A 10,530-nucleotide genomic window follows, 5' to 3' on the forward strand; every position below is an offset into this window, starting at 1 on the left:
CTAACTTCATCACAAATTTACCAGCACAAAGTTCTAACCAAAAAAACAACCAAAACAAACAAACAAACAAAAAACCCCTTCATTATTTCACAGGGTATGAGATAGGTCTTCTTATTTTAAAAAAGATTTTATTTATTTATTCATTCATTTATTTAGAGAGCTCGAGTAGGGGGAGGGGCAGAGGGAGCGGGAGGGAGAGAAACTCAAGCAGACTCCCATGTGGTGCGCGGAGTCCGACGTGCAGCTCGAGCCCATGACTCTGAGATCAGGACCTGAGCTGAAATCAAGTGTTGGATATTCAACCAACTAAGCCCCCCAGGTACCCCCAAAATAGCTCTTTTTAATTTTTAATTTACATCTGTATACTGATGAGATTGGATATTTTCTCAAATACTGTCTCCTATTTATCTTTTCTCTTTTGGGGACTTACCTGTCCCTACCTTCCTATTTCAACCAGTGGGTTCTTCATGTCTTTCTACGATGTTGGAAGGACTTCTTTAAGATATTAACCTTTTGCTTTTTCTATTTGAGGAAAATAGCTTTTTATTATAAATTCATATATTTTACATAGTCAAACGTGTCAATCTTTGTATGTCAGTGATTTCTCCTAACGTGTCAAATCTTAGAAAAGGATTGTCTCCACAGATTTGTTTCGTGTTTTATTCTCCTTCTGGATTTTTAAAACGATCTTTCATATTTTGTATACTGAGGGGCACCTGGGTGGCTCAGTCCATGAAGTGTCTGCCTTTTGCTCAGGTCATGATCCCGGGGTCGTGGGATCAAGCCCCACATCGGGCTCCATGTTCAGCAGGAAGCCTGCTTCTTCCTCTCGCTCTTCTCCTTCTGCTTGTGTTCTCTCTCTGCCAAATAAATAAATAAAATCTTTAAAAAATATTTTGCACACTGAATTCTTTAATCCTCCTGCAGTTTGTCGTGGCGACAAACAGAATTTCTCACATACTGATCTCCCGTGTCAGAACCACTTGGGGTACATGTTGACCATCTAGATTCCCGGACCCTGGCTCGACTGAGTCAGAATCTGTGGAGGTGACCCCAGTTCCATTATGAGAGAAAACCCTGGACAAATCAAAATTCAGGGATGTTGTACAAAATACCAGGCTATTTTCCTCAAGAGGAATACCTGACCGGTACTTCTCAAGACAGTCAAGGTTCCCAGAACAAGAAAAAGACAGACGTTGTCATAGACCCAAGTAGCCAAAGGAGAGAGGATGACTAAATCAATGCGGGTCTTGGGACAGAATGAGACATTAATGGAAAAGCTGATAAATTCCAAAACAAGTCTCAGTTCAGTGAACAGTAATGTGCGAATGTGAATTTGTTTTGATAGAGTCCCGCCGTAATAACGTTAGGTGATGACATTGGGTGAGGCGTCTGTGGGAGCTCCCTGTTCCATCTTTGTGAGTCTTCTTAAGTCTAAAATGATTCTCAGATAAGTTTATTTAAAAAAAAAAAAAAGTATTGGGGCGCCTGGGTGGCTCAGTGGGTGAAGCCTCTGCCTTCGGCTCAGGTCATGATCTCAGGGTCCTGGGGTCGAGCCCCGCATCGGGCTCTCTGCTCAGCAGGGAGCCTGCTTCCTCCTCTCCCTCTGCCTGCCTCTCTGCCTACTCGTGATCTCTGTCTGTCAAATAAATAAAATTTAAAAAAAAGTATTGAGATGGGGCTCAAGGGTCTTTATATTTATTAATTTATATCAAAGATTTTATTTATTTATTTGACAGAGAGAGATCACAAGTAGGCAGAGAGGCAGGCAGAGGGAGAGGGGGAAGCAGGCTCCCTGCTGAGCAGAGAGCCCGATGCAGGGTCTGGGGGCCCGGGAGAGATGACAGCCTGAATCCCGGGCTCCAGGGTCACAGGGAGTCTCCATGCCCCAGAAGCCCATAGAAGCGAGGTGGCCCACGAGAGTGAGGGACCCTGTGGCAGCTCTCCCGGGTGGGGCGTGGGTCCGGCTGACCATTAGCTCTGTGCTCTAACATAGAGTCTGCTGGAGTTCTCGCCTGGCAAAAATCAGCCTGCAGGCACCCCACCAGGCAGAGTCCCGACGCGGGTTCTAGTCCCAGTCCTGCCAGAACCCTGCTTTCTGGTTCTCACCACATCACTCAGGATTTCAACTCACACTAGAGCTTTTGGTCCCCAAGAGCCTCCCTTTCTTCCTAGAAGAAAATAAGTTTGCATTGGCCCAGGGCTCTTCAAACGGGCCCTTCCAGAGCCCCTGGGGAGGACCAGGCATGGAAGATGTATGCGGGCCACCGAGCTCCCCTGAGCACCTTCTCTTCATGGGGGCTCGTGTGGAAGCTTTTTAAAGAAAGGGTTCCGGGCTTTAAACACAGGAAGAGCCAAGGGCACAGATGCCTCTGAGCAAATGGGAGGTGGCACGGGGTTGTCCCTATGAGGGATGTGTGAAGAGACACTTGTCACTCTGGGTCCCATCTTGTGTCTCATCAGTCACCAGGACTTCCGTGTGCTCCGACCATTCCCAGCAGTGCCTCTCCGAGAACCCGGCCCTGGCCCTCTGCTCTGTTCCCCGGGGCCATGGGGACAACGCTGGCCCAGTCAGGCACAAGGGGGGACTTTCTGAGGTGGTGCCGCTTTCAACACATTGGCATTTTCACGAAGGCTGCATCTAGCTCCCAGGGGTGGTTTTCTTGGCCTTGTTTCCCATGGAGTCCTCTTGAAAGAGCTAAAATCCTCAAACTGCCACAGGCTAGAGTTTGCCAGATGGAAGACTGTTGTCTGAAGCCCCTGAGTTTGTGGGGGTTACGACAATGTCAAGTTGGACTTTTCGTCACCTCCCTCTTTCCCTGCCATCTTCAACAAGCTGCCTGACTCAATCAGTTCTTAACTCTGCTCCTACTTTGAAATCACCCGGCCATGGGCCAGAAAAATGTTGAGGCCCCGGGGGCCCCCTGAGGCAGTCTGATGTTATCGGTTCAGTTTTTAAAAATTCGTTTACCTATTTTTAGAGAGAGAGAGAGAGCACAAGCGGGAGAGGCAGAGGGAGAGGGAGAGAGAACCCCAAACTGTCTCTGCACTGAGAGCAGAGCCCGACTTGAGGCTCGATCGCACGACCCTGCAATCATGACTTGAGCTGAAACCTAGAGTCGGACGCCCAGCTGCCTGAGCCTCTCAGGTGCCCCTGGTCCAGGTTTTAAACTCTGTCCTTCCTGGGCTTCTCCTGTCCCGATGATTTTGAGAATCCATGGGCTAAAGGAGATATACTGAGAAGATCAGTGGGAAACACACAACAGACACACACACACACAGACACTGAACTTGATGTCTTGAGATGTGTCTGTTCAAAAATATCATCCAATAATCTCATCTCTCATGGTATAAAAGGTCACAGGCAGAATATTTTCGTCGGAAGAAAAATGACTTCTGGATCACGGGAATGATAATTTAAAGGGAATAGCTAAAGAAAAAAGTCACAGTCTAATTTATAAATGAGGTTAAGACTCCCGCTCCCCCCCACGCCCCAGTTCTGTCTTGTATTTGAAATCGCATACTATGATGGTCACAGATGGATTGTATTTTCTTTTGGGGATCTTGCTGTCATGGTTGACTGACTTTATTTTTTATCTTGGAAATTTGGAGTCTTTTTTGTATGTTTATATCTTACATTTTTAAAAATTGAAGTACAGTTGGCATATAATATTATATTAGTTACAAGTATATACCAGTGATTCAACTATTATATACCTCATGAAATGTTCACCACAATAAGTATGGTCAACGTCTGTCATCGTGTGTTACTACTATACCATTGGCTGTATTCTCTATACGATACTCTCCATCCCCATGACTCTTATTTATTTTATAACTGGAAGTTTGCACCTCTTAATTCCCTTCAATGATTTCACCCACCCCCCAACCCTTTTCCCCTCTGGCAGCCACCAGTTTCCTCTCTCTATTTATGAATCTCTTTCTTTTTGTTGTCGCTTGTTTTTTTTTTTCTTTTCAAGATTTTATTTATTTATTTATTTGAGAGAGAGAGAGAGAGAGTGAGAGAGAGCATGAGTGAGGAGAAGGGCAGAGAGAGAAGCAGACTCCCCGTGGAGCTGGGAGCCTGATGCGGGACTCGATCTTGGAACTCCAGGATCATGACCTGAGCCAAAGGCAGTCGTCCAACCAACTGAGCCACCCAGGCATCCCGTCGCTTGTTTTCTATTTTAGATGCCACATACGAGTGAAATCATATGGTATTTGTCCTTTCCTGTCTAACTTATTTCACTTAGCATAATACCCTCTAGGTCCATCCATGTTGTCGCAAGTGAAACAAAGAGTTCATTCTTTGTTATGGCTGGGTAATATTCCATTGTGTATCTACACCACATCTTTATCCATCTATCTGTCAGTGGACACTTGGGTTGCTTCCATGTCTTGGCCATTGGTTGACTCTTGATTAAGGACCAAGTAGCACATAAATTAATCACAGATACGGGTAGTAGTCTGTCAGAAAAAGCAGGTGTTCACTGGTTAAAACATCCTTATTATATATAATAAACCACCATTCAAGTCCAGTACATGGGCAGAAGGTGTGGTACCCATGGAGTACCTAAGAGGGACCTGAACTTCCACTGAGCGAAGAGGGGGTACATACAAATACAACCCCACTGTGTTATCAATTTAACCTGAAACTAACTATGATAATTTCCTCAAAAGACTGGTCTGAAAATTAACCTAGGGTAATGTTTGTGAAGGAGCTCATTCAACCATTATAAGGGCTACATTTCACATGTTGGCTATTTGCCGACCCTGTGTCTGCCCACCTCTCAGACCTCATTTCATTTCATTCTTATGTCAATCCTTTGATGGGGCACTGGCTCACCCCTCATTCACGACCACACTGCCAGGAAGTGGTGACCCAGGACTGCACCCGGCTTGGCCTCACCCATGCTCTTTCCCGTAAACTGCTCTGCTCCAGTGCCCTCCACCTGGATGGTATTTTTTTTTTTAAGATTTTATTTGTTTATTTGAGAGAGAGAGTGAGAGAGAGAGAGAGAGAATGGGAGAGAGAGCATGAGAAGGGGGAGGGTCAGAGGGAGAAGCAGAACCCCTGCCAAGCAGGGAACCTGATGCGGGACTCCAGGATCACGATCCAAGATGAAGGCAGTTGCCCAACCAACTGAGACACCCAGGCACCCCTGGATGGTATTGTTATTAGATAAGGTTCTCTTAGCATTTAGACAGTGACTCACAGGCTTATTTGGGAGATCTAGATAACTAACAAGTTGTCCAAGGAAGTATGAGCTGACAGTTTCTTTTTCACTTATGAAAATCTTCTGACCCCAGTAGGGGCATTCCATCTTTCTGTTGACCTCAGAGCTATTAGGATAAGAAAATGTTTTTGTGTTTGAGGATGAAAGTCATTAAAAGGAAGACCTCAGTGTTCAACTGTTTCTATAGAGGGATCTCTAGGATATACTAAGTGGGAAAAAAAAAAAAAGCAAGTTCTAGAAAAGATAAAATCCTAAGCAATATATGAGAAAGAGAGGAAACACACACGTACACACACGAGTCCTACTCGCTGAATTGTTTATACAGTAGGATAAAGCCAAAGCTAATAAAAATGGTTCTTTGTCGGAGGAAGAAGCAAGTTGGAGAGGTGGGAATGGAAGCCAGTAAGTCTGAATTGTCCTGGCTTTGTTGATTTGAATTTGGACTTAGGGAAATGTTTTATATAATTACAAAATGAAATTAAATCAAAATGGAAAGCAATCCTTAAAAATCGAAAGCAAAATGAAACAAGTTAATCAGGCCATGTATCGAGAAGATGGCTTAACCACACCAAGAAGACCATTTCATGTGACTCTAAAGCACAGGGACTTAATTGTATATCCCTAGTGGGTTATACTTTAAGGAACTAGACAACTACTGATACATTTCATATTGCGTTAGTACTAATAGTTACTAATCATATGCCTCATTGGTAATAAATTGGTATTGTTCACCTGAAATATGTGTGTGTGTGTGTGTGTGTGTAGGCATAAGTATACATATATGCAAATGCATAATTAACTTTAAAATTATTAGGAACTAAGGCTTTCAGTTTAAAAGAGATGCAAATCTAAAATTAAAAAATAAGCCAAAACCCTTTCATGGTCAGTTTTAGTAGAAAATATTGATATGAACTCCTGATATATTTTCTCTTAAGAAAGTATTCCCCACCACTGCCCACAGAAAGGTCTAGAAATCATCTATCAGTGAGCACTCCTAGCACTCAAATATTTGTCTCAAAATACCAATTTCCAGTAAGAAGAACCAATATTCTTTGGAGAAATGGCCGATTGTAAGTTTGGGAAAAGAAAGGTACAAGATGAACCTGGAACACATTGATTTTACCAGAAAGCAAGGAAACCATTACAGACTTTTGGAGTTTGCCAAAACAATTCAGAGCCAACTTGAAGGGGCTTTCACTATGCGAAAATGGGACATTTTGAGCTCAAAAAGAATTTTTAATTGATGTCACATATATGCTAAAATCTGAGTTAATTTTAATAGAAAAAAATAATCCATACTGGTTGTATTATTATTATTATTATTATTATTTTTGAGGATGTCCAGGAACCATCTCATTATCTTGAAAGCCAATGGATAAAGTACATGAATGAAGGCTTTCTTCTGTCTTTGTCTAAATGAACTGTATTTCAGGGTAAGTAGTTGATGTCAGACAGTTTGTTATGGACAATTTCAGAAAAACCTAGAAGAACGAAGAGAATTCAAAATTCCATTTTTGGAATGGAAAAAATTCCATTTTTTCCAATTTTTCCAAAATTCCATTTTTTGACCCCTAACAAAACAACATGTCTTGGCAATGGTCATCAATGGCTACTAAAGCCATTAAATGAAAGCCTGGTGGACACCTTTCTGTGGATGAATTGAGCTGCTGTCCTTGAGCCTATAGTCAGTCATAACCTCTCAAAAGAGAGACACAGACAGTAAAGGCTACCAGGTATGCTCTTGCTAAAATAACCAGACCTGAATCTGGTCATGGGTTTAGGTCTGCCTTCTAGCTTACAGGAAACACAGCAATACAGTGGGACCGAGAAGCATATAGGATCATGAAGAAGAAGTCAGCAAAATACAGAAGAAACTGGATGCCTTCCTGAATTCCTCAACAAATAAACCATAAGGGGGGGAAAAAATAAGGAAACTGTTATGGGTTGAGTTGTACCTCAACCCTCTAATCCATATGTTGATATCCTAACTCCCTTTATTTCAGAAGGTGACCTTATTTGCAGATAGGGTTTTTCTAGAGATAATCAAGTTAAAATGAAGTCATTAGGGTGGGGTCCTATTCCAATATGACTAGTGTGCTTATAAAAGAGGGGAATTTGGAGCCAGACCTGTACAAGAGAGAATGCAGTGAGAAGTTGAAGGTGGAGGTCAGGGACAGGGGACATGCTTTGACAAGCCAAGGAAAGCCAAAGACGGCCACAAACCACCACAAGCTAGCAGAGAGGCATGGGACAGATTCTCCCCTGCAGCGCCCCCCAAGTAACCAATCCTGCCTGTAGACAGACACATTTATCTCAGACTTCCGGCCTCCAGGACTGGGAGACATTGAGTTTCTGCTGTTGAAGCCACCTGCATTGTGGGGCCGTGTTACGGCAGTTGCAGTGAACTAAAACAGAAACCGACTGATTCAAAGAGATTCAAGACACATGTTAACAGAAAGTACGATATGACTTTTGCTTGGATCCTGGTTCAAACAAACCAACTGTGTAAAAACATTCCGTTGGATATTCGATAATGTTAAAATATTATAGGGTCTATGGGTGTGGTAATGTTATTTTCGATATGTTTAAAAAGGGTCCTTATTATTTGGAAATATATATTGAAGGGCACTTGCATAGCTTAGCCAGTTGGGTGTCCGACTCTTGATTTCAGCTCGGGTCTTGATCTCAGGGTCATGGGTTTGGATCCCAGGTTGGGTCTGTGCTGGGCATGGAGCCTACTTAAACAAACAAACAAACAAACAAACAAACAGAAAAACCCACTGGATATTGAAGTACTTACAGATAAAATGGTAAGATGTCTGGGATTTGCATAAAAACAAGACATCAGGGATGAGAGAATGAGAATGAGTACAGGTATAGATAAAAATACTACCTCATAAAGTTATCGTGAGGATTCCTTAAAGTAACATAAATGGCTTTTAAAAATGTCCAGTATTGTTATCAGCAATTATTATTGTTGGTTACTAGACCAAGATTTAAAGAAAGTAAATGAGAGGAAGACTTGACAGTAAAGAGCTATTAGAATTTTCTACAGTCTCTTGAAAATCACAAAACCATTGCTGAGTCACTGGCAAGAAGTTTCTAAAGGGGTCTTCCAACCCTCTTTCTTTCTTTTTTTTTTTTTTTAAAGATTTTATTTATTTATTTGACAGAGAGAAATTACAAGTACACTGAGAGGCAGGCAGAGAGAGAGAGAGAAGGAAGCAGGCTCCCTGCTGAGCAGAAAGCCCGATGCGGGACTCGATCCCAGGACCCTGAGATCATGACCTGAGCCGAAGGCAGCGGCTTAACCCACTGAGCCACCCAGGCGCCCCCCAACCCTCTTTCTAAATCCCTAATAAAGGCGTTGGCAGTGCGGCGAGGACGTTCACGGGACGGTGGGGGCACAGGGGCAGCGCGGAGCCTTACGTAAGTGGAGGGTGAGAGACCAAAAGATGGGACAACCTGGATGGACCCCAGTGTGGGCGGGAGAGGAGGGCGGAGCAGATGACTCCTTTCTACAATGCAACTGATCTCAGACACACACACACACACACACACACACACACACACACACACACACACACATCTGGTCAGAATAAGTAGCCTGAGCAGCCCCTCGGGGCAAAGGAGTCCCACGTTTGTAGAGGTTGAGTGCAGGGTGGAGGAAGGGCAGGGAATGGAAGGCCATGTTGCCAGGGTGCTGGTTGTCTGCATAGGAAAGTTCTTTCTCCATTTTCTCGGCTCGGAATCCCGTCTTCTTCCCTGACAAGTACCACCGTTCCCTGGCCCTTGAAATGGCTCTGACTAGCCCTCCCCATCAGCAGGGGGTCTGCAGAGGGGTAACTGACAGTGGACGGACACCCCCGGGAACAGACTGGAATTGACATTCCTCCTTTTGGGTGCCCCGACCCTAAGAAATGATCCCATAAATAAAAAGATAGCTCCCAGACTCCCAAGCTGGATGCTGGATGGAGAACTTTCTAGGGTGAGGAGCGACGAAGCCCCATGAAGTCTGGCTTCTCCCCTGACATCCGCCTTCCCAGCCCGCAGGAGGGCTGGAGAGCCCCCCTGCCAGCATGACGCTGACCACAGGGGGCGCTGTTTGCCCTGTAACTCAAGCCCCAGGACGGCAGATGGGAGTGAATTCATCAGTCCTCAGCCTTGGGTGGCACTGTAAGCCCTCCCCTCCCTTTAAGAGGGGGCTCCTAAAGAAGGAAAAACCTCCAGGACAAACAAAAACCAAACACCTACCCATAAAGGCAGGAGAGGGGCGTGATATTTTGGGGCCCAGACCACGTTGTTGTTACCCTTTTAAATCATGACATGTGTAAGGCTAAGGGTCACTCAGAGGTTGTAGATATCTTAGCAAAGGAGGCGCTTCTCATTGATTGTTCATTCATTCAACAAAATAAAAGCTTCATACATGCCTCAGCTTGCGTACAGCGGCAGACACCAGCGATGCGGAGATGCAAAGAACATGGCCCTAAGCTCTGAGAGGCAGCATAGCAGAGTCTAGAGCTAGGCTGCTGTGTGGCCTTGGACATGTTACTCGATGTCTCTGTGCATTTTTTTTTTTTTTTTAGTAATGAAATGAAGAATTTCATACAATCTCCTCCTGGAGATGGGAGGAACGCATGAATAAATGCATGAAGAAACAGGACAGTATCAGGCACTTAACATGCACTCAGTAAATGCTTACGCTATTGTTGTTGTTGTTATTATTACTGACACCTTAACAGCAATTCTTTCAGATTCCTGGGTATCTGAGTCAATTGAAAAAACACTCCATCTCTGTAAGAGGTTTCTTCAAAAATCCACATACTGCCCCATTGTAGGCCCTGGCATGTGGCCCCAGAGATGACATTGGGATGGATAGGAGAGAACCGGGTTTCAGACTGGGCATGTTCCATTCAAACGGCTCACCTTTCCAGCTAGCCCTCACCGCAGCACTCTGGCACATGACGCTATTGGGGACCCACAGAGTGGCTGTGATGGGACCGCCGCTAGCCCCACTGCTGTCCAGTCGAGGATTATGGGGATTGGAGAACACACAACCCCAGTCCCAGTTTCTCAGGCTCGGCAGGGCCGGCACCCCCCTGCTTACCATGGGCTCAGCCCAGAACGCGTGTCTGTCCTCACTCATCTGGCACCCATGCCCTTGTCCTGGTTTCCTGACAAGGAGACAGAGCGACCCCGCCCGTCTTATCTTCTGCTCACAGTACCCACGATTTTCTGCACATTTGTGTCCCTAAAATCCCTGAAGCGGAGAAGGGGAGCGGTCGCGCTCCAT

Source organism: Mustela nivalis, assembly GCF_964662115.1.
Source record: "Mustela nivalis genome assembly, chromosome: 5".
Classification (NCBI taxonomy): Eukaryota; Metazoa; Chordata; class Mammalia; order Carnivora; family Mustelidae; genus Mustela; species Mustela nivalis.